Source organism: Panulirus ornatus, chromosome 1, assembly GCF_036320965.1.
Source record: "Panulirus ornatus isolate Po-2019 chromosome 1, ASM3632096v1, whole genome shotgun sequence".
NCBI classification, from domain to species: Eukaryota; Metazoa; Arthropoda; class Malacostraca; order Decapoda; family Palinuridae; genus Panulirus; species Panulirus ornatus.
Window position 1 is genome coordinate 44,707,865 of NC_092224.1, and position 23,315 is coordinate 44,731,179.

The following is a 23,315-nucleotide window of genomic DNA, read 5'->3' on the forward strand; positions in this document are numbered from 1 at the left end:
ATGGATAGAGATGTGCGCAGGAGGATGGATGTGCTGGAAATGAGATGTTTGAGGACAATGTGTGGTGTGAGGTGGTTTGATCGAGTAAGTAACGTAAGGGTAAGAGAGATGTGTGGAAATAAAAAGAGCGTGGTTGAGAGAGCAGAAGAGGGTGTTTTGAAATGGTTTGGGCACATGGAGAGAATGAGTGAGGAGAGATTGACCAAGAGGATATATGTGTCGGAGGTGGAGGGAACGAGGAGAAGAGGGAGACCAAATTGGAGGTGGAAAGATGGAGTGAAAAAGATTTGTGTGATCGGGGCCTGAACATGCAGGAGGGTGAAAGGAGGGCAAGAAATAGAGTGAATTGGAGTCATGTGGTATACAGGGGTTGACGTGCTGTCAGTGGATTGAAGCAAGGCATGTGAAGCGTCTGGGGTAAACCATGGAAAGCTGTGTAGGTATGTATATTTGCGTGTGTGGACGTGTGTATGTACATGTGTATGGGGGGGGGGGTTGGGCCATTTCTTTCGTCTGTTTCCTTGCGCTACCTCGCAAACGCGGGAGACCGACAAAGTATAAAAAAAAAAAAAAAAAAAAAATATATATATATATATATATATATATATATATATATATATATATATATATATTCTTTTTCTTTCCTTTAAACTATTCGCCATTTCCAGTGTTAGCGAAGTAGCTTTAAGAACAGAGGACTGGGCCTTTTTTGGAATATCCTCACCTGGCCCCCTCTGTTCCTTCTTTTGGAAAATTGAAAAAAAAAAAAAAAAATGAGAGGGGAGGATTTCCAGCCCCCTGCTCCCTCCCCTTTTAGTCGCCTTCTACGACACGCAGGGAATACGTGGGAAGTATTCTTAATCCCCTATCCCCAGATATATATATATATATATATATATATATATATATATCTTTTTTCTTTCAAACTATTCGCCATTTCCCGCATTAGCGAGGTAGCGTTAAGAACAGAGGACTGGGCCTTGAGGGAATACCCTCACCTGGCCCAATTCTCCGTTCCTTCTTTTGGAAAATTAAAAAAAAAAAAAAAAACGAGAGGGGAGGATTTCCAGCCCCCCGCTCCCTCCCCTTTTAGTCGCCTTCTACGACACGCAGGGAATACGTGGGAAGTATTCTTTCTCCCCTATCCCCAGGGATAGTATATATATATTGATTGAGAGGGTGAAGGCATGTACAGAGCATCAGATTGGGGAAGAGCAGTGTGGTTTCAGAAGTGGTAGAGGATGTGTGGATCAGGTGTTTGCTTTGAAGAATGTATGTGAGAAATACTTAGAAAAGCAAATGGATTTGTATGTAGCATTTATGGATCTGGAGAAGGCATATGATAGAGTTGATAGAGATGCTCTGTGGAAGGTATTAAGAATATATGGTGTGGGAGGCAAGTTGTTAGAAGCAGTGAAAAGTTTTTATCGAGGATGTAAGGCATGTGTACGTGTAGGAAGAGAGGAAAGTGATTGGTTCTCAGTGAATGTAGGTTTGCGGCAGGGGTGTGTGATGTCTCCATGGTTGTTTAATTTGTTTATGGATGGGGTTGTTAGGGAGGTAAATGCAAGAGTCCTGGAAAGAGGGGCAAGTATGAAGTCTGTTGGGGATGAGAGAGCTTGGGAAGTGAGTCAGTTGTTGTTCGCTGATGATACAGCGCTGGTGGCTGATTCATGTGAGAAACTGCAGAAGCTGGTGACTGAGTTTGGTAAAGTGTGTGGAAGAAGAAAGTTAAGAGTAAATGTGAATAAGAGCAAGGTTATTAGGTACAGTAGGGTTGAGGGTCAAGTCAATTGGGAGGTGAGTTTGAATGGAGAAAAACTGGAGGAAGTGAAGTGTTTTAGATATCTGGGAGTGGATCTGTCAGCGGATGGAACCATGGAAGCGGAAGTGGATCATAGGGTGGGGGAGGGGGCGAAAATTTTGGGAGCCTTGAAAAATGTGTGGAAGTCGAGAACATTATCTCGGAAAGCAAAAATGGGTATGTTTGAAGGAATAGTGGTTCCAACAATGTTGTATGGTTGCGAGGCGTGGGCTATGGATAGAGTTGTGCGCAGGAGGATGGATGTGCTGGAAATGAGATGTTTGAGGACAATGTGTGGTGTGAGGTGGTTTGATCGAGTAAGTAACGTAAGGGTAAGAGAGATGTGTGGAAATAAAAAGAGCGTGGTTGAGAGAGCAGAAGAGGGTGTTTTGAAATGGTTTGGGCACATGGAGAGAATGAGTGAGGAAAGATTGACCAAGAGGATATATGTGTCGGAGGTGGAGGGAACGAGGAGAAGAGGGAGACCAAATTGGAGGTGGAAAGATGGAGTGAAAAAGATTTTGTGTGATCGGGGCCTGAACATGCAGGAGGGTGAAAGGAGGGCAAGGAATAGAGTGAATTGGAGCGATGTGGTATACAGGGGTTGACGTGCTGTCAGTGGATTGAATCAAGGCATGTGAAGCGTCTGGGGTAAACCATGGAAAGCTGTGTAGGTATGTATATTTGCGTGTGTGGGCGTGTGTATGTACATGTGTATGGGGGGGGGGTTGGACCATTTCTTTCGTCTGTTTCCTTGCGCTACCTCGCAAACGCGGGAGACAGCGACAAAGTATAAAAAAAAAAAAAAAAAAAGAAATATATATATATATATATATATATATATATATATATATATATATATATATATATATATATATATGTGTGTGTGTGTACAGAGCATCAGATTGGGGAAGAGCAGTGTGGTTTCAGAAGTGGTAGAGGATGTGTGGATCAGGTGTTTGCTTTGAAGAATGTATGTGAGAAATACTTAGAAAAGCTAATGGATTTGTATGTAGCATTTATGGATCTGGAGAAGGCATATGATAGAGTTGATAGAGATGCTCTGTGGAAGGTATTAAGAATATATGATGTGGGAGGCAAGTTGTTAGAAGCAGTGAAAAGTTTTTATCGAGGATGTAAGGCATGTGTACGTGTAGGAAGAGAGGAAAGTGATTGGTTCTCAGTCAATGTAGGTTTGCGGCAGGGGTGTGTGATGTCTCCATGGTTGTTTAATTTGTTTATGGATGGGGTTGTTAGGGAGGTAAATGCAAGAGTCCTGGAAAGAGGGGCAAGTATGAAGTCTGTTGGGGATGAGAGAGCTTGGGAAGTGAGTCAGTTGTTGTTCGCTGATGATACAGCGCTGGTGGCTGATTCATGTGAGAAACTGCAGAATCTGGTGACTGAGTTTGGTAAAGTGTGTGAAAGAAGAAAGTTAAGAGTAAATGTGAATAAGAGCAAGTTTATCAGGTACAGTAGGGTTTAGGGTCAAGTCAATTGGGAGGTAAGTTTGAATGGAGAAAAACTGGAGGAAGTAAAGTGTTTTAGATATCTGGGAGTGGATCTGGCAGCGGATGGAACCATGGAAGTGGAAGTGAATCGTAGGGTGGGGGAGGGGGCGAAAATCTTGGGAGCCTTGAAGAATGTGTGCAAGTCGAGAACATTATCTCGGAAAGCAAAAATGGGTATGTTTGAAGGAATAGTGGTTCCAACAATGTTGTATGGTTGCGAGGCGTGGGCTATGGATAGAGTTGTGCGCAGGAGGGTGGATGTGCTGGAAATGAGATGTTTAAGGACAATATGTGGTGTGAGGTGGTTTGATCGAGTAAGTAATGTAAGGGTAAGAGAGATGTGTGGAAACAAAAAGAGCGTTGTTGAGAGAGCAGAAGAGGGTGTTTTGAAATGGTTTGGGCACATGGAGAGAATGAGTGAGGAAAGATTGACCAAGAGGATATATGTGTCGGAGGTGGAGGGAACGAGGAGAAGTGGGAGAGCAAATTGTAGGTGGAAAGATGGAGTGAAAAAGATTTTGAGTGATTGGGGCCTGAACATGCAGGAGGGTGAAAGGCGGGCAAGGAATAGAGTGAATTGGATCGATGTGGTATACCGGGGTTGACGTGCTGTCAGTGTATTGAATCAGCGCATGTGAAGCGTCTGGGGTAAACCATGGAAAGTTGTGTAGGGCCTGAATGTGGAAAGGGAGCTGTGGTTTCGGGCATTATGCATGACAGCTAGAGACTAAGTGTGAACAAAAGGGGCTTTTGTTGTCTTTTCCTAGCGCTACCTCGCACACATGATGGGGGAGGGAGATGGTATTCCATGTGTGGCGAGGTGGCAATGGGAATGAATAAAGGCAGACAGTGTGAATTGTGTGTATGGGTATATATGTATGTGTCTGAGTGTGTATATATATGTGTACATTGAGATGTATAGGTATGTATATTTGCGTGTGTGGACGTGTATGTATATACATGTGTATGGGGTGGGTTGGGCCATTTCTTTCGTCAGTTTCCTTGCGCTACCTCCCAAATGCGGGAGACAGCGACAAAGCAAAATAAGAAAAAATAAAAAAAATATATATATATATATATATATATATATATATATATATATATATATATATATATATATATATATATATATATATATATATATGTTGGGGTGAAGAGGATGGTGAGAGTAAGTGAGCTTGGGAAGGAGACTTGTGTGAGGAAGTACCAGGAGAGACTGAGTACAGAATGGAAAAAGGTGAGAACAATGGAAGTAAGGGGAGTGGGGGAGGAATGGGATGTATTTAGGGAATCAGTGATGGATTGCACAAAAGAGGCTTGTGGCATGAGAAGAGTGGGAGGTGGGTTGATTAGAAAGGGTAGTGAGTGGTGGGATGAAGAAGTAAGAGTATTAGTGAAAGAGAAGAGAGAGGCATTTGGACAATTTTTGCAGGGAAAAAATGCAGTTGAGTGGGAGATGTATAAAAGAAAGAGACAGGAGGTCAAGAGAAAGGTGCAAGAGGTGAAAAAAAGGGCAAATGAGAGTTGGGGTGAGAGAGTATCATTAAATTTTAGGGAGAATAAAAAGATGTTCTGGAAGGAGGTAAATAAAGTGCGTAAGACAAGGGAGCAAATGGGAACTTCAGTGAAGAAAGCAAATGGGGAGGTGATAACAAGTAGTGGTGATGTGAGAAGATGGAGTGAGTATTTTGAAGGTTTGTTGAATGTGTTTGATGATAGAGTGGCAGATATAGGGTGTTTTGGTCGAGGTGGTGTGCAAAGTGAGAGGGTTAGGGAAAATGATTTGGTAAACAGAGAAGAGGTAGTAAAAGCTTTGTGGAAGATGAAAGCCGGCAAGGCAGCAGGTTTGGATGGTATTGCAGTGGAATTTATTAAAAAAGGGGGTGACTGTATTGTTGACTGGTTGGTAAGGTTATTTAATGTATGTATGACTCATGGTGAGGTGCCTGAGGATTGGCTGAATGCGTGCATAGTGCCATTGTACAAAGGCAAAGGGGATAAGAGTGAGTGCTCAAATTACAGAGGTATAAGTTTGTTGAGTATTCCTGGTAAATTATATGGGAGGGTATTGATTGAGAGGGTGAAGGCATGTACAGAGCATCAGATTGGGGAAGAGCAGTGTGGTTTCAGAAGTGGTAGAGGATGTGTGGATCAGGTGTTTGCTTTGAAGAATGTATGTGAGAAATACTTAGAAAAGCAAATGGATTTGTATGTAGCATTTATGGATCTGGAGAAGGCATATGATAGAGTTGATAGAGATGCTCTGTGGAAGGTATTAAGAATATATGGTGTGGGAGGCAAGTTGTTAGAAGCAGTGAAAAGTTTTTATCGAGGATGTAAGGCATGTGTACGTGTAGGAAGAGAGGAAAGTGATTGGTTCTCAGTGAATGTAGGTTTGCGGCAGGGATGTGTGATGTCTCCATGGTTGTTTAATTTGTTTATGGATGGGGTTGTTAGGGAGGTGAATGCAAGAGTTTTGGAAAGAGGGGCAAGTATGAAGTCTGTTGGGGATGAGAGAGCTTGGGAAGTGAGTCAGTTGTTGTTCGCTGATGATACAGCGCTGGTGGCTGATTCATGCGAGAAACTGCAGAAGCTGGTGACTGAGTTTGGTAAAGTGTGTGAAAGAAGAAAGTTAAGAGTAAATGTGAATAAGAGCAAGGTTATTAGGTACAGTAGGGTTGAGGGTCAAGTCAATTGGGAGGTGAGTTTGAATGGAGAAAAACTGGAGGAAGTGAAGTGTTTTAGATATCTGGGAGTGGATCTGGCAGCGGATGGAACCATGGAAGCGGAAGTGGATCATAGGGTGGGGGAGGGGGCGAAAATTCTGGGGGCCTTGAAGAATGTGTGGAAGTCAAGAACATTATCTCGGAAAGCAAAAATGGGTATGTTTGAAGGAATAGTGGTTCCAACAATGTTGTATGGTTGCGAGGCGTGGGCTATGGATAGAGTTGTGCGCAGGAGGATGGATGTGCTGGAAATGAGATGTTTGAGGACGATGTGTGGTGTGAGGTGGTTTGATCGAGTAAGTAACGTAAGGGTAAGAGAGATGTGTGGAAATGAAAAGAGCGTGGTTGAGAGAGCAGAAGAGGGTGTTTTGAAATGGTTTGGGCACATGGAGAGAATGAGTGAGGAAAGATTGACCAAGAGGATATATGTATCGGAGGTGGAGGGAACGAGGAGAAGAGGGAGACCAAATTGGAGGTGGAAAGATGGAGTGAAAAAGATTTTGTGTGATCGGGGCCTGAACATGCAGGAGGGTGAAAGGAGGGCAAGGAATAGAGTGAATTGGAGCGATGTGGTATACCGGGGTTGACGTGCTGTCAGTGGATTGAATCGGGGCATGTGAAGCGTCTGGGGTAAACCATGGAAAGCTGTGTAGGTATGTATATTTGCGTGTGTGGACGTATGTATATACATGTGTATGGGGGTGGGTTGGGCCAATTCTTTCGTCTGTTTCCTTGCGCTACCTCGCAAACGCGGGAGACAGCGACAAAGCAAAAAAAAAAAATATATATATAATATATATATATATATGTATATATATATATATATATATATATATATATATATATATATATATATATATATATATATATACACATATACGTAAATATATAAGTTGAATATATAAGTAAATAAAATGCGGAAGACAAGGGAACAAATGGGAACATCAGTGAAGGGGGCTAATAGGGAGGTGACAACAAATAGTGGTGATGTGAGAAGGAGATGGAGTTAGTATTTTGAAGGTTTGTTGAATGTGTTTGATAATAGAGTGGCAGATGTAGGGTGTTTTGGTTGATGTGGTTTGCAAAGTGAGAGGGTTAGGGAAAATGATTTGGTAAACAGAGAAGAGGTAGTAAAAGCTTTGCTGAAGACGAAAGCCGACAAGGCGGTGGGTTTGGATGGTATTGCAGTGGAATTTATTAAAAAATGGGGGTGACTGTATTGTTGACTGGTTGGTAAGGATATGTAATGTATGTATGACTCATGGTGAGGTACCTGCGGATTGGCAGAATGCTTGCATAGTGCCATTGTACAAAGGCAAAGGGGATAAGAGTGAGTGCTCAAATTACAGAGGTATAAGTTTGTTGAATATTCCTGTGAAAGTATATCGGAGGGTATTGATGGAAAGGGTGAAGGCATGTACAGAGCATCAGATTGGGGAAGAGCAGTGTGGTTTCAGAAGTGGTAGAGGATGTGTGGATCAGGTGTTTGCTTTGAAAAATGTATGTGAGAAATACTTAGAAAAGTAAATGGTTTGTATGTTACATTTATGGATCTGGAGAAGGCATATGATGGAGTTAATAGAGATGCTCTGTGGAAGGTATTAAGATTATATGGTGTGGGAGGTAAGTTGTTAGAAGTAGTGAAATGCTTTTATCAAGGATGTAAGTCATGTGTACGTGTAGGAAGAGAAGAAGGTGATTGGTTCTCAGTGAATGTTGGTTTGTGGCAGGGGTGTGTGATGTCTCCCTGGGTGTTAAATTTGTTTATGGATGGGGTTGTTAGGGAGGTGAATGGAAGAGTTTTGGAAAGAGGGGCAAGTATGCAGTCTGTTGTGGATGAGAGAGCTTGGGAAGTGAGTCAGTTGCTGTTCCCTGATGATACAGCACTGGTGGCTGATTCGTGTGAGAAACTGCAGAAGCTGGTGACTGAGTTTGGTAAAGTGTGAGAAAGAAGAAAGCTGAGAGTAAATGTGAATAAGAGCAAGGCTATTAGTTACGGTAGAGTTGAGGGACAAGTCAATTGTGAGGTAAGTTTGAAATGAGAAAAACTGGAGGAAGTAAAGTGTTTTAGATATCTGGGAGTGGATTTGGCAGCAGATGGAAGCATGGAAGCGGAAGTGAATCATACGGTGGGGGAGGGGGCAAAAGTTGTGGGAATGTTGAAAAATGTGTGGAAGTCGAGAACATTATCTTGGAAAGTAAAATTGGGTATGTTTGAAGTAATAGTGTTTCCGACAATGTTATATGGTTGTGAGGCATGGGCTTTAGATAGAGTTGTAAGGAGATGGGTGGATATGGTGGAAATGAGATGTTTCAGGACAATATGTGATGTGAGGTGGTTTGATCGAGTAAGTAGTGAAAGGGTAAGAGAAATGTGTGGTAATAAAAAGAGTGTGGTTGAGAGAGCAGAAGAGGGTGTTTTGAAATGGTTTGGTCACATGGAGAGAATGAGTGAGGAAAGAATGACAAAGAGGATATATGTGTCAGAGGTGGAGGGAATGAGAAGTGGGAGACCAAATTGGAGATGGAAAGATGGAGTGAAAATTATTTTGAGTGATCGGGGGATGAACATGCAGGAGGGTGAAAGGCATGTAAGGAATAGAGTGAATTGGAATGATGTGGTATACTGGGGTCGACGTGCTGTCAGTGGGTTGCACCAGGGCATACAGTATGAATTATGTACATGTGTATATATGTATATGTCTCAGTGTATATACATGTATACGTTGAGATGTATAGGTAGGTATATGTGCGTGTGTGGACGTGTATGTATATACATGTGTATGTGGGTGGGTTGGGCCATTCTTTTGTCTGTTTTTTTGTGCTACCTAACTAACGAGGGAGGCAGTGACAAAGTATAATAGAATGAAATATAAATTTTATTTTATATTTTTATTTTATATTTTACTTTGTCACTGTATCCCGCATTAGTGAGGTAGTGCAAGGAAACAGCAAAGAATGGGCCAACCCAGCCACATACACCTGTATATACATACACGTCCACACATGCATATATACATACCTATACATCTCAACGTATACACATGTGTATATATATACACATAGACATATACATATATATACATGTACATGATTCATACTGTCTGCCCTTATTCATTCCCGTTGTCACTCCGCCACACATGAAATGACAACCCCCTCCCCCCGCAGGTGCATGAGGTAGCGTTGGGAAAAGACAACAAAGGACACATTCGTTCACACTCAGTCTCTAGCTGTCATGTATAATGCACCAAAGCCACAGCTACCTTTCCACATCCAGGCCCCACAAAACTTTCTATGGTTTACCCCAGACGCTTCACATGCCCTGGTTCAATCTATTGACAGCACGTCGACCCCTGTATATGACATCATTCCAATTCACTTTATTCCTTGCATGCCTTTCACCTTTCTGCAGATTCAGGCACTATCAATCAAAATCTTTTTCACTCCATCTTTTCACCTTCCATTTGGTCTCCCACTTCCCTTTGTTCCCTCCACCTCTGACACATATATCCTCTTTGTCAATCTTTCCTCAATCATTCTCTCCATGTTACCAAACCGTTTGAAAACACCCTCTCTGCTCTCTCAGCCACACTCTTTTTGTTACCACACAGCTCTTTTACCCTTTCATTACTTACTCGATCAATCCACCTCACACCACATATTGTCCTGAAACATCTCATTTCCAGCACATCCACTATCCTCCGTACAACTCTATCTATAGCCCACGCCTCGCAACCATATATCATTCTTAGAACCACTATTCCTTCAAACATACCCATTTTTGCTTTCCAAGATAACGTGCTCGACTTCCACACATTTTTCAATGCTCCCAGAACTTTAGCCCCCTCCCCCACCCTATGATTCACTTCCACTTCCATGGTTCCATCTGCTGCCAAATCCACTCCTAGGTATCTAAAACACTTCACTTCCTCAAGTTTTTCTCCATTCAAACTTACCTCCCAGTTAACTTGTCCCTCAACTCCACTGTACCTAATAACCTTGCTCTTATTCACATTTACTCTCAGCTTTCTTCTTTCACCCACTTACCAAACTGTCACCAGCTTCTGCAGTTTCTCACCCAAATCAGCCACCAGCGCTGTATCATCAGCGAACAACAACTGACTCACTTCCCAAGCTCTCATCCCCCACAGACTGCATACTTGCCCCTCTTTCCAAAACTCTTGCATTCACATCCCTAACAATCTCATACATAAACAAATCAAATAGCTATGGAGACATAACACACCCCTGCTGCAAACCAACATTCACTGAGAACCAATCACTTCCTACTCTTCCTACATGTAAACATGCCTTACATCCTTGATAAAATCTTTTCACTGCTTCTAACAACTTGTCTCCCACACCATATATTCTTAATACCTTTCACAGAGCATCTCTATCAACTCTGTCATATGCCTTCTCCAGATCCATAAATGCAACATACAAATCCATTTGCTTTTCTAAGTATTTCTCACATGCATTCTTCAAATCAGACACCTGATCCACACATCCTCTACCATTTCTGAAACTACACTGCTCTTCCCCAATCTGATGCTCCGTATATGCTTTCACCCTCTCAATCAATACCCTCCCATATAATTTCCCAGGAATACTCAACAAACTTATACCTCTGTAATTTGAGCACTCACTCTTATCCCCTTTGCCTTTGTACAGTGGCACTATGCAAGCATTCTGCCAATCCTCAGGCACCTCACCATGAGTCATACATACATTGAATAACCTTACCAACGAGTCAACAATACAGTCACCCTCTTTTTTAATAAATTCCACTGCAATACCATCCAAACCCACTGCCTTGCCGGCTTACATGTAACACAAAGCTTTTGCTACCTCTTCTCTGTTTACCAATTATTCTCCGTAACCCTCTCACTTTGCACACCACCTCGACCAAAACTTCCTATATCTGCCACTCTATCATCAAACACATTCAACAAACCTTTAAAATACTCACTCCATTGTAGGTGGCTAAAGGTTGTGGAAGTTGGGTGCTGTGAACTTTCTCTGTTTGCATTTCAATTTCTAAAAGGGGAAACAGAAGAAGGAGTCATACAAGGAGTGCTCATCCTCATCAGAGTCTCACATTGGGGCTTCTTCATGTGTGTGGATGTAACCAAGATAAGAAAAAAGGAGAGATAAGTGATATGTTTGAGGAAAGGAACCTTGATGTTTTGGCTCTGAGTGAAACAAACCTCAAGGGTAAAGGGGAAAATTGGTTTGGTAATGTCTTGTGAGTAGAGTCAGGGGTTTGTGAGAGGACAAGAGCAAAGGAAGGAGTAGCATCCCTCCTGAAGCAAGAGTTTTGGGAATATGGGATAGAGTTTAAGAAATTAAACTCTAGATTGATATCGGTAAAACTGAAAGTGGAAGGAGAGAGATGGGTGATTATGTGTGCCTATGCACCTGGTCATGATAAGAAAGATTCGTGAAAGGCAAGTGTTTTGGGAGCAGCTGTGTGAGTTTGTTAGCAGCTTTGATGCATGAAACCATATTATGATGATGGGTGATTTGAATGCAAAGGTGAGTAATATGGCAGTTGAGGGTATAATTAGTGTACATGGGGTGTTCAGTGTTGTAAATGGAAATGGTGAAGAGCTTCTAGATTCGTGTGCTACTGGTGATTGGGAATACCTGGTTTAAAAAGATAGATATACATATGTATACATATGTGAGTAAGAAAGATGGCCAGAGGGTGCTATTGGATTATGTGTAATTAATAGGCTTGTAAAAGAGAGACTATTGGATATTAATGTGGAGGTGAATATTTGTAGGGGATTTCAGTAGAGAGAATGTTGGGGAAAAGAGAGTTGTAAGAGTAAGTGAGCTTGGAAGGGAGATGTGTTTGAGGAAGTGCCAGGAGAGCTTGAGTGCAGAATGGTAAAATGGTAAGGGGAGTAGGGGAGGAATGGGATGATTTAGGGAAGCAGTGATATCTTGTGTAAAAGTTGCATGTGGCATGAGAAAGGTGGGAGTTGGGCAGGTTAAAGGGCAGTGAATGGTGGGATGAAGTAAGATTCTTAGTGACAGAGAAGAGAGAGGTGTTTGGATGATTTTTGTAGGGAAGTAGTGCAAATGACTGAGAGATTATAAAAGAAAGTGGCAGGAGGTCAAGAGAAAGGTGCAAGAAGTGAAAAAGAGGGCAAATGATAGTTGGGGTGAGACAGTATCATTAAATTTTTGGGAGAATATAAAGATGTTTTAGAAGGAGGTAAATATAGTGCTTAAGACAAAAGAACAAATGGGAATGTTGGTGAAGGGTGATGAATTGGGAGGTGATAACAAGTGATTATATGAGAAGGAGATGGCATGAATATTTTGAAGGTTTGTTGAATTTGTTTGATTACAGAGTGGCAGATATAGGGTGTTTTGGTCGAGGTGGTGTGCGAAGTGAGAGGGTCAGGGAGAATGGTTTGGTAAACAGAGATAAGGCAGTGAAAGCTTTGCAGAATATGAAAAATGGCAAGGCAGCAGGTATTGCAGTGGAAATTATAAAAAAAGGGGGTGACTGTGTTGTTGATTGGTTGTTGAGGATATTCACTGTGTGTATGGATCATGTTGATGTGCCTGAGGATTGGCAGAATGCATGCATAGTACCATTGTACAAAGGCAAAGGGGATGAAGGTGAGCGTTCAAATTACAGAGGCATAAGTTTGTTGAGTATTCCTGGGATATTATATGGGAGGGTATTGATTGAGAGTGTAAAGGCATACACAAAGCATTAGATTGAGGAAGAGCAGTTTGGTTTCAGAAGTGATAGAGGATGTATGGATCAGGTGTTTGCTCTAACGAATGTATGTGAGAATTACATAGAAAAACAGATGGATTTGTATGTCGCATTTATGGATCTGGAGAAGGCATATGATAGGATTGATAGAAATGTTTTTTGGAAGGTATTAAGAGTATATGGTGTGGGAGGTAAGTTGCTAGAAGCATTGAAAAGTTTTTACAAAGGATGTAAGGCATATGTACAAGTAGGAAGAGAGGAAAGTGATTGGTTCCCAGTAAATGTCAGTTTGCCGCAGGGGTGCTTGATGTCACCACGGTTGTTCAATATATTTATGGATGGGGTGGTTAGGGAGGTGAATGCAAGAGTTTTGGAGAGAGGGGCAAGTATGTATTATGTTGTGGATGAGAGGGCTTGGGAAGTGAGTCAGTTGTTGTATGCTGATGATAAAGCATTGGTAGCTAATTCAAGTGAGAAACTGAAGGAGTTGGTGACTGAGTTTGATAAAGTGTGTGAAAGAAGAAAGTTGAGAGTGATTGTGAATAAGAGGAAGGTTATTAGGTTCAGTAGGGTTAAGGGACAAGTTAATTGGGAGGTAAGTTTGAATGGAGAAAAACTGGAGGAAGTGGAAGTGTTTTAGATATCTGGGAAAGGACTTAACAGCGGATGGAACCATGGAAGTGGAAGTGAGTCACAGGGTGGATGAGGGAGCAAAAGTTCTGGGGGCATTGAAGAATGTGTGGAAGGTGAGAATGTTATCTTGGAGAGCAAAAATGGGTATGTTTGAAGGAATAGTGGTTCCAACAATGTTATATGGTTACGATCCTTGGGCTATAGATAGGGTTGTGCAGAGGAGGGTGGTTGTGTTGCAAATGGCATATTTGAGGACAGCATGTGGTATGAGGTGGTTTAATCAAGTAAATAATGAAATAGTATGAGAGCTGTGTGTAAGAAAAAGTTTGTCGTTGATAGAGCAGAAGATGGTGTTTTGAAATGGTTTGAGCATATGGAAAGAATGAGTGACGAAAGGTTGACAAAGAGGATATATGTGTCAGAGGTAGAGGGAACAAGAAGTGGGAGAGATTTTTAGCAGTCAGGGCCTGAACATGCAGGAGAGTGAGAGGCATGCAAGGAATTGAGTGAATTGGAACGCTTTGTATACCTTGGTTGACATGCTGTCATTGGACTGAAGGAGGGCATGTGAAATGTCTGGAATAAAACATAGAAAGGTCTGTGGGGCCTGGATGCGGATAGGGAGCTGTGGTTTCGGTGCATTACACATGACAACTACAGACTGTGTGAACAAATGTTGCCTTTTTCGTCTGTTTTCCTGCCACTAATTTGCTCACGCAGGGGGTGGAGATGCTGTTTCCTGTGGGGTGGGTTGGTGTCGGGAATGGGTGAAGGTAAGCAAGTATGAATATGTACGTGTGTATATTTGTATATGTCTGTGTATGTATATGCATATGTGTATATGTTATGTATGTTTTTTTTCATACTATTCACTATTTCCTGCATTAGCGAGGTAGTGTTAAGAACAGAGGATTGAGTCTTTGAGGGAATATCTTCACTTGGCCCCCTTCTCTGTTCCTTCTTTTGGAAAATTGAAAATGAGAGGGGAGGAGTTCCAGCCCCCCCCCCCTTCATTCTTAGTTATGTATGTGTATATGTATATATATGTACGTGTATGTATATTTGTTTGTATATGAGTGCATGGGTCTTTCTTCATCTGTTTACTGGCACTACATTGCTGACTCAGGAAACAGCAATCAAGTATACTGAAAGTGAAAGATTATTGGTACCAAGGGGAGGTTTGGGTAGAACATTGTAAAATGATTTCTTTGCCACCTTAAGGGATTTATCAATGAAAGACTTACGATACTTTAACTTGGGACTAATAGAATACATCTCAGACTATTGGATCTTTCATTGATAAATGCCTAAATTTGGCAAAGAAATAATTTTATTGAATTAAACCCAAACCTCCCCTTGATACCAAGAATCTTTTAGTTCCCCCTTTTATTTCAGTGATAATTTTACATTACTTCCCAGGTTTCTTAAATCCTTTAATGTAATTGTAGCCTTCAGAAATAACAATACTATGAAGAATATCTTGAAGAAAAACTTACTAGAAAATTCTGCAGACTGTGTTTACAGAAGACCTTGTATAAATTGTAATATGTTTTATGTTGGGCAGACTGGTAAGGATCTTTGTTTTAGACTTGAGGAACATGAACATAGTATAAGAACAGGACAAGAATAAAATAGTTTGTTTAATCATGTTAGAAATTATGAACATTGTATTGACTGGAGTAATGCTAATTCAGTTATTAACTGTAACTCCTTTACGATGAGAAACATCATTGAATCTTATATCATTTAATGTTCAAAGAATTGTAACATTGATACTAGTGGAGGTGTATACAAAGATGGCTTTGTCTTAGGCAAAATTGATTAAAAATTCCCCTTCCTGTCCGCATAATAAGAAGTATATGACGAGCATGATACCAGACCCGAACACCACCATCCAGTAATGCTTGTTTACCAAGGGCATCTTACCTATGTCTCTTCCTTGTATATCAACTGACTGTTTTCATTCTTGTATCTCCCCAAACGATGTGATCATTACACGCAAGTGCACTTGGGAACTTACTGTGTTTCATTTTACATGTGGTTTTATGTATTAGATTATGCACACCACTGTGGCCTCTTACAACATGAATGTGTTTGTATATATGTATTTGTATGTATGTAATGCATATGTATGTTTATGTGTATGTGCATGTATATATATATATATGTGTGTGTGTGGATGGGTCTTTCTTCGTATGTTTCCGATACTACCTCCCTTATGCAGGAAACAGCAATCAAGTATAATAAAAAGGTAAATACATTTATATTTTCTATACACAGACATACTTTTATTTATTATATTTATTATACTTTGTCGTTGTCTCCCGCATTAGCGAGGTAGCACAAGGAAGCAGACGAAAGAATGGCCCAGCCCACCCACATACACATGCATATACATACACGTCCACACACGCACATATACATACCTATACATCTCAACGTATACACATATATACACACACAGACATATACATATATACACATGTACATAATTCATACTGTCTGCCCCTATTCATACCCATCGCCACCCTGCCACACATGAAATGAAAATCCCCTTCCCTCACATGTGCGTGAGGTAGTGCTAGGAAAAGACAACAAAGGCCACATTCGTTCACACTCAGTCTCTAGCTGTCATGTATACTGCACCAAAACCACAGCTGCCTTCCCACATCCAGGCCCCACAAAACTTTCCATGGTTTACCCCAGACACTTCACATGCCCTGGTTCAATGCATTGACAGCACATCGATCCCGGTATACCACATTGTTCCAATTCACTCTGTTCCTTGCACACCTTTCACCCTCCTGCATGTTCAGGCCCCAGTCACTCAGAATCTTTTTCACTCCATCTTTCCACCTCCAATTTGGTCTCCCACTTCTCCTCATTCCCTTCACCTCTGACACATATATTCTCTTAGTCAATCTTTCCTCACTCATTCTCCATGTGACCAAACCATTTCAAAACACCCTCTTCTGCTCTCTCAACCACAATCTCTTTATTACCACACATCTCTCTTACGCTTTCATTACTTACTCGATCAAACCACTTCCCACCACATATTGTCCTCAAACATCTTATTTCCAGCACATCCACCCTCCTCCGCACAACTCTATCTATAGTCCACACCTCGCAACCATATAACATTGTTGGAACCACTATTCCTTCAAACATACCCATTTTTGCTTTCCAAGATAACGTCCTCGACTTCCACACATTTTTCAACGCTCCCAGAACTTTCGTCCCCTCCTCCACCCTATGATTCACTTCTGCTTCCATGGTTCCTTCCGCTGCCAAATCCACTCCCAGATATCTAAAACACTTCACTTCCTCCAGTTTTTCTCCATTCAAACTTACCTCCCAGTTGACTTATCCCTCAACCCTACTGTACCTAATAACCTTGCTCTTATTCACATTTACTCTCAACTTTCTTCTTTCATACACTTTACCAAACTCAGTCACCAGCTTCTGCAGTTTCTTATCTGAATCAGCCACCATTGCTGTATCATCAGTGAACAACAGCTGACTCTCTTCCCAAGCTCTCTCTTCCACAACAGACTGCATACTTGCCCCTTTCCAAAACTCTTGTATTCACCTCCCTAACAATCCTACCCATAAACAAATTAAACAACCATGGAGACATCACGCACCCCTGCCACAAACCAACATTCACTGAGAACCAATCACTTTCCTCTCTTCCTACACATACACATGCCTTACGTCCTCGATAAAAACTTTTCACTGCTTCTAAAAACTTACCTCCCACACTCTATATTTTTAATACCTTCCACAGAGCATCTCTATCAACTCTATCATATGCCTTCTCCAGATCCATAAATGCTACATACAAATCCATTTGCTTTTCTAAGTATTTCTCACATACATTTTTCAAAGCAAACACCTGATCCACACATCCTCTACCACTTCTGAAACCACACTGCTCTTCCCCAATCTGATGCTCTATACATGCCTTCACCCTCTCAGTCAATACCCTCCCATATAATTTCCCAAGAATACTCAACAAACTTATATCTCTGTAATTTGAGGACTCACTCTTATCCCCTTTGCCTTTGTACAATGGCATTATGCAAGCACCCCTGCCACAAACCAACATTCACTGAGAACCAATCACTTTCCTCTCTTCCTACACATACACATGCCTTACGTCCTCGATAAAAACTTTTCACTGCTTCTAAAAACTTACCTCCCACACTCTATATTTTTAATACCTTCCACAGAGCATCTCTATCAACTCTATCATATGCCTTCTCCAGATCCATAAATGCTACATACAAATCCATTTGCTTTTCTAAGTATTTCTCATATACATTTTTCAAAGCAAACGCCTGATCCACACATCCTCTACCACTTCTGAAACCACACTGCTCTTCCCCAATCTGATGCTCTATACATGCCTTCACCCTCTCAGTCAATACCCTCCCATATAATTTCCCAAGAATACTCAACAAACTTATATCTCTGTAATTTGAGGACTCACTCTTATCCCCTTTGCCTTTGTATAATGGCATTATGCAAGCATTCCGCCAGTCCTCAGGCACCTCTTCATGAGTCATACATACAATGAATAACCTTACCAACCAGTCAACAATACAGTCACCCCCTTTTTAATAAATTCCACTGCAATACCATCCAAACCTGCTGCCTTGCCAGCTTTCATCTTCTGCAAAGCTTTTACTACCTCTTCTCTGTTAACCAAATTATTCTCCCTAACCCTCTCACTGCACACCACTTTGACCAAAACACCCTATATCTGCCACTCTGTCATGAAACACATTCAACAAACCTTCAAAATTCTCACTCCATCTCCTTCTCACATCACCACTACTTGTTATCACCTCCCCATTAGCCCCCTTCACTGATATTCCCATTTGTTCCCTTGTCTTATGCACTTTATTTACCTCCTTCGAAAACATCTTTTTATTCTCACTAAAATTTAATGATACTCTCTCACCCCAACTCTCATTTGCCCTCTTTTTCACCTCTTGCACCTTTCTCTTGACCTCCTGCCTCTTTCTTTTATATATCTCCCAGTCATTTCATTATTTCACTGCAAAAATCGTCCAAATGCCTCTCTCTTCTCTTTCACTAATAATCTTACTTCTTCATCCCACCACTCACTACCCTTTCTAATCTGCCCACCTCCCATGCTTCTCATGCCACTAGCATCTTTTGCACAAGCCATCACTGCTTCCCTAAATACATCCCATTCCTCCCCCACTCCCCTTACGTCCTTTGTTCTCACCTTTTTCCATTTTGTACTCAGTCTCTCCTAGTACTTCCTCACACAAGTCTCCTTCCAAAGCTCACTTACTCTCACCACTCTCTTCACTCCAACATTCTCTCTTCTTTTCTGAAAACCTCTACAAATCTTCACCTTCCCCTCCAAAAGATAATGATCAGACATCCCTCTAGTTGCACCTCTCAGCACATTGCCATTCAAAAGTCTCTCTTTTGCACACCTATCAATTAACACGTAATTCAGTAATGCTCTCTGGCCATCTCTCCTATTTACATACGTATACTTATGTATATCTCACTTTTTAAACCAGGTATTCCCAATCACCAGTCCTTTTTCAGCACATAAATCTAAAAGCTCTTCACCATTACCATTTACAACACTGAACACCCTACATACACCAATTATTCCCTCAACTGCTACATTACTCACCTTTGCATTCAAATCACCCATCACTATAACCCAGTCTCGTGCATCAAGACTACTAACACTCACTCAGCTGCTCCCAAAACACTTGCCTCTCATGATCTTTCTTCTAATGCCCAGGTGCACATGCACAAATAATCACCCATCTGTCTCTATCCACTTTCAGTTTTACACAAATCAATCTAGAGTTTACTTCCTTACACTCTATCACATACTCCCACCACTCCTGTTTTAAGAGTAGTACTACCCCTTCCGTTGCTCTTGTCCTTTCTCTAACCCCTGATTTTACTCCCAAAACATTCCCAAACCACTCTTTCCCTTTACCCTTGAGCTTCGTTTCACTCAGAGCCAAAACATCCAGGTTCCTTTCCTCAAACATAGAATCTATCTCTCCTTTTTTCTCATCTTGGTTACATCCACACACATTTAGACACTCCAATCTGAGCCTTCGAGGAGGATGAGCACTCCCCGCATGACTCCTTCTTCTGTTTCCCCATTTAGAAAGTTAGAATACAAGGAGGGGAGGGTTTCTAGCCCCCTGCTCCGGTCCCCTTTAGTAGCCTTCTACGACACGGGAGGAATGCGTGAGAAGTATTCTTTCTCCCCTATCCCCGTGGATAATACTTTTATTTGCACAAATAAATGAGCAAATGATTTTATGTGCATCAAGAATTTTAGCATTAATATGGAAAGTTTTTTCTTTTATTCTACAACTAACAACTATAGTGGGCTTTTACATCAGAACTTACAGCCAGATGATGTTTTTTCACACTTTCTTTGATATGCTGTGGGTGAATGAGATGTATGACATTTTTTCAGCTTTGATTGTAAGTGAAATGAAATCTTTAGACAGAGGCATGGAGCCTTTAGTTATCTTATGACAATACGAAGTCTTTTAAATATTGTTAGACAACAAAGCAAGCAGGTTAAGGGTTAGTCTTGTATTTTAAATTTCTGAAAGGGGAAACAGAAGAAAAAGTCACGCAGGGAGTGCTCATCCTCCTCGAAGGCTCAGATTGGGGTGTCTGAATGTGTGTGGATGTAACCAAGGTGAGAAAAAAGGAGAGATAGGTAGTATGTTTGAGGAAAGGAACCTGGATGTTTTGGCTCCGAGTGGAAATGAAGCTCAAGGGTAAAGGGGAAGAGTGGTTTGGGAATGTCTTGGGAGTAAAATCAGGGGTTAGTGAGAGGACAAGAGCAAGGGAAGGAGTAGCACTACTCCTGAAACAGGAGTGGTGGGAGTATGTGATAGAGTGTAAGAGAGTAAATTCTAGATTGATATAGGTAAAACTGAAAGTTGATGGAGAGAGATGGGTGATTATTGGTGCATCTGCACCTGGGCATGAGAAGAAAGATCATGACAGGCAAGTGTTTTCGGAGCAGCTGAATGAGTGTGTTTGTGGTTTTGATGTACAAGACCGGGTTAAAGTGATGGGTGATTTGAATGCAAAGGTGAGTAATGTGGCAGTTGAGGGAATAATTGGTATACATGGGGTGTTCAGTGTTGTAAATGGGAATGGTGAAGAGCTTGTAGATATATGTGCTGAAAAAGGACAGGTGATTGGGAATACCAGGTTTAAAAAGCGAGATATACATAAGTATACGTATGTAAGTAGGAGAGATGGCCAGAGAGCATTATTGGATTACGTGTTAATTGATAGGTGTGCAAAAGAGAGACTTTTGGATGTTAATGTGCTGAGAGGTGCAACTAGAGGGATGTCTGATCATTATATTGTGGAGGTGAAGGTGAAGATTTGTAGGGGTTTCAGACAAAAAGAGAGAATGTTGGGGTGATGAGAGTGGTGAGAGCAAGTGAGCTTGGGAAGGAGACTTGTCTGAGGAAGTACCAGGAGAGACTGAGTACAGAATGGAAAAAGGTGAGAACAAAGGAGGTAAGGGGAGTGGGGGAGGAATGGGATGTATTTAGGGAAGCAGTGATGGAGTGCACAAAAGATGCTAGTGGCATGAGAAGCATGGGAGGTGGGCTGATTAGAAAGGGTAGTGAGTGGTGGGATGAAGAAGTAAGATTATTAGTGAAAGAGAAGAGAGAGGCATTTGGATAATTTTTGCAGGGAAAAAATGCAAATGAGTGGGAGATGGATAAAAGAAAAAGGCAGGAGGTCAAGAGAAAGGTGCAAGAGGTGAAAAAGAGAGCAAATGAGAGTTGGGGTGAGAGAGTATCATTAAATTTTAGGGAGAATAAAAAGATGTTTTGGAAGGAGGTAAATAAAGTGCGTAAGACAAGGGAGCAAATGGGAACTTCAGTGAAGGGGGCAAATGGGGAGGTGATAACAAGTAGTGGTGATGTGAGGAGATGGAGTGAGTATTTTGAAGGTTTGTTGAATGTGTTTGATGATAGAGTGGCAGATATAGGGTGTTTTGGTCGAGGTGGTGTGCAAAGAGAGAGGGTTAGGGAAAATGATTTGGTAAACTGAGAAGAGGTAGTAAAAGCTTTGCGGAAGATGAAAGCTGGCAAGGCAGCAGGTTTGGATGGTATTGCAATGGAATGTATTAAAAAAGGGGGTGACTGTATTGTTGACTGGTTGGTAAGGTTATTTAATGTATGTATGATTCATGGTGAGGTGCCTGAGTATTGGCGGAATGCTTGCATAATGCCATTGTACAAAGGCAAAGGGGATAAGAGTGAGTGCTCAAATTACAGAGGTATAGGTTTGTTGAGTATTCCTGGTAAATTACATGGGAGGGTGTTGATTGAGAGGGTGAAGGCATGTACAGAGCATCAGATTGGGGAAGAGCAGTGTGGTTTCAGAAGTGGTAGAGGATGTGTGGATCAGGTGTTTGCTTTGAAGAATGTATGTGAGAAATACTTAGAAAAGCAAATGGATTTGTATGTAGCATTTATGGATCTGGAGAAGGCATATGATAAAGTTGATAGAGATGCTCTGTGAAAGGTATTAAGAATATATGGTGTGGGAGGCAAGTTGTTAGAAGCAGTGAAAAGTTTTTATTGTGGATGTAAGGCATGTGTACGTGTAGGAAGAGAGGAAAGTGATTGGTTCTCAGTGAATGTAGGTTTGCGGCAGGGGTGTGTGATGTCTCCATGGTTGTTTAATTTGTTTATGGATGGAGTTGTTAGGGAGATGAACGGAAGAGTTTTGGAAAGAGGGGCAAGTATGAAGTCTGTTGTGGATGAGAGAGCTTGGGAAGTGAGTCAGTTGTTGTTCGCTGATGATACAGCGCTGGTGGCTGATTCATGTGAGAAAGTGCAGAAGCTGGTGACTGAGTTTGGTAAAGTGTGTGAAAGAAGAAAGTTGAGAGTAAATGTGAGTAAGAGCAAGGTCATTAGGTACAGTAGGGTTGAGGGTCAAGTCAATTGGGAGGTAAGTTTGAATGGAGAAAAACTGGAGGAAGTAAAGTGTTTTAGATATCTGGGAGTGGATCTGGCAGCGGATGGAACCATGGAAGCGGAAGTGAATCATAGGGTGGGGGAGGGGGCAAAAATGCTGGGAGCCTTGAAGAATGTTTGGGAGTCGAGAACATTATCTCGGAAAGCAAAAATGGGTATGTTTGAAGGAATAGTGGTTCCAACTATGTTGTATGGTTGCGAGGCGTGGGCTATAGATAGAGTTGTGCGGAGGAGGGTGGATGTGTTGGAAATGAGATGTTTGAGGACAATATGTGGTGTGAGGTGGTTTGATCGAGTAAGTAATGTAAGGGTAAGAGAGATGTGTGGAAATAAAAAGAGCGTGGTTGAGAGAGGAGAAGAGGGTGTTTTGAAATGGTTTGGTCATATGGAGAGAATGAGTGAGGAAAGATTGACCAAGAGGATATACGTGTCAGAGGTGGAGGGAATGAGGAAAAGTGGGAGACCAAATTGGAGGTGTAAAGATGGAGTGAAAAAGATTTTGAGTGATCGGGGCCTGAACATGCAGGAGGGTGAAAGGCATGCAAGGAATAGAGTGAATTGGAACGATGTGGTATACCAGGGACAACGTGCTGTCAATGGATTGAACCAGGGCATGTGAAGCGTCTGGGGTAAAACATGGAAAGTTCTGTGGGGTCTGGATGTGGAAAGGGAGCTGTGGTTTCGGTGCATTATTACATGATAGCTAGAGACTGAATGTGATCGAATTGGGCCTTTGTTGTCTTTTCCTAGCACTACCTCGTACACATGAGGGGGAGGGGGTTGTTATTCCATGTGTGGCGAGGTGGCGATGGGAATAAATAAAGGCAGACAGTATGAATTATGTACATGTGTATA

General features: G+C 41.6%; 1 protein-coding gene across 1 annotated transcript in view; it reads left to right on the forward strand.

Moving 5' to 3' along the window:
- The window catches only part of Atg6 (Beclin-1-like Atg6), a 379,312-nt gene that overhangs the window by 353,835 nt on the left and 2,162 nt on the right, over positions 1 to 23,315 (forward strand). The gene's annotated exons all lie outside the window — the stretch shown is intronic.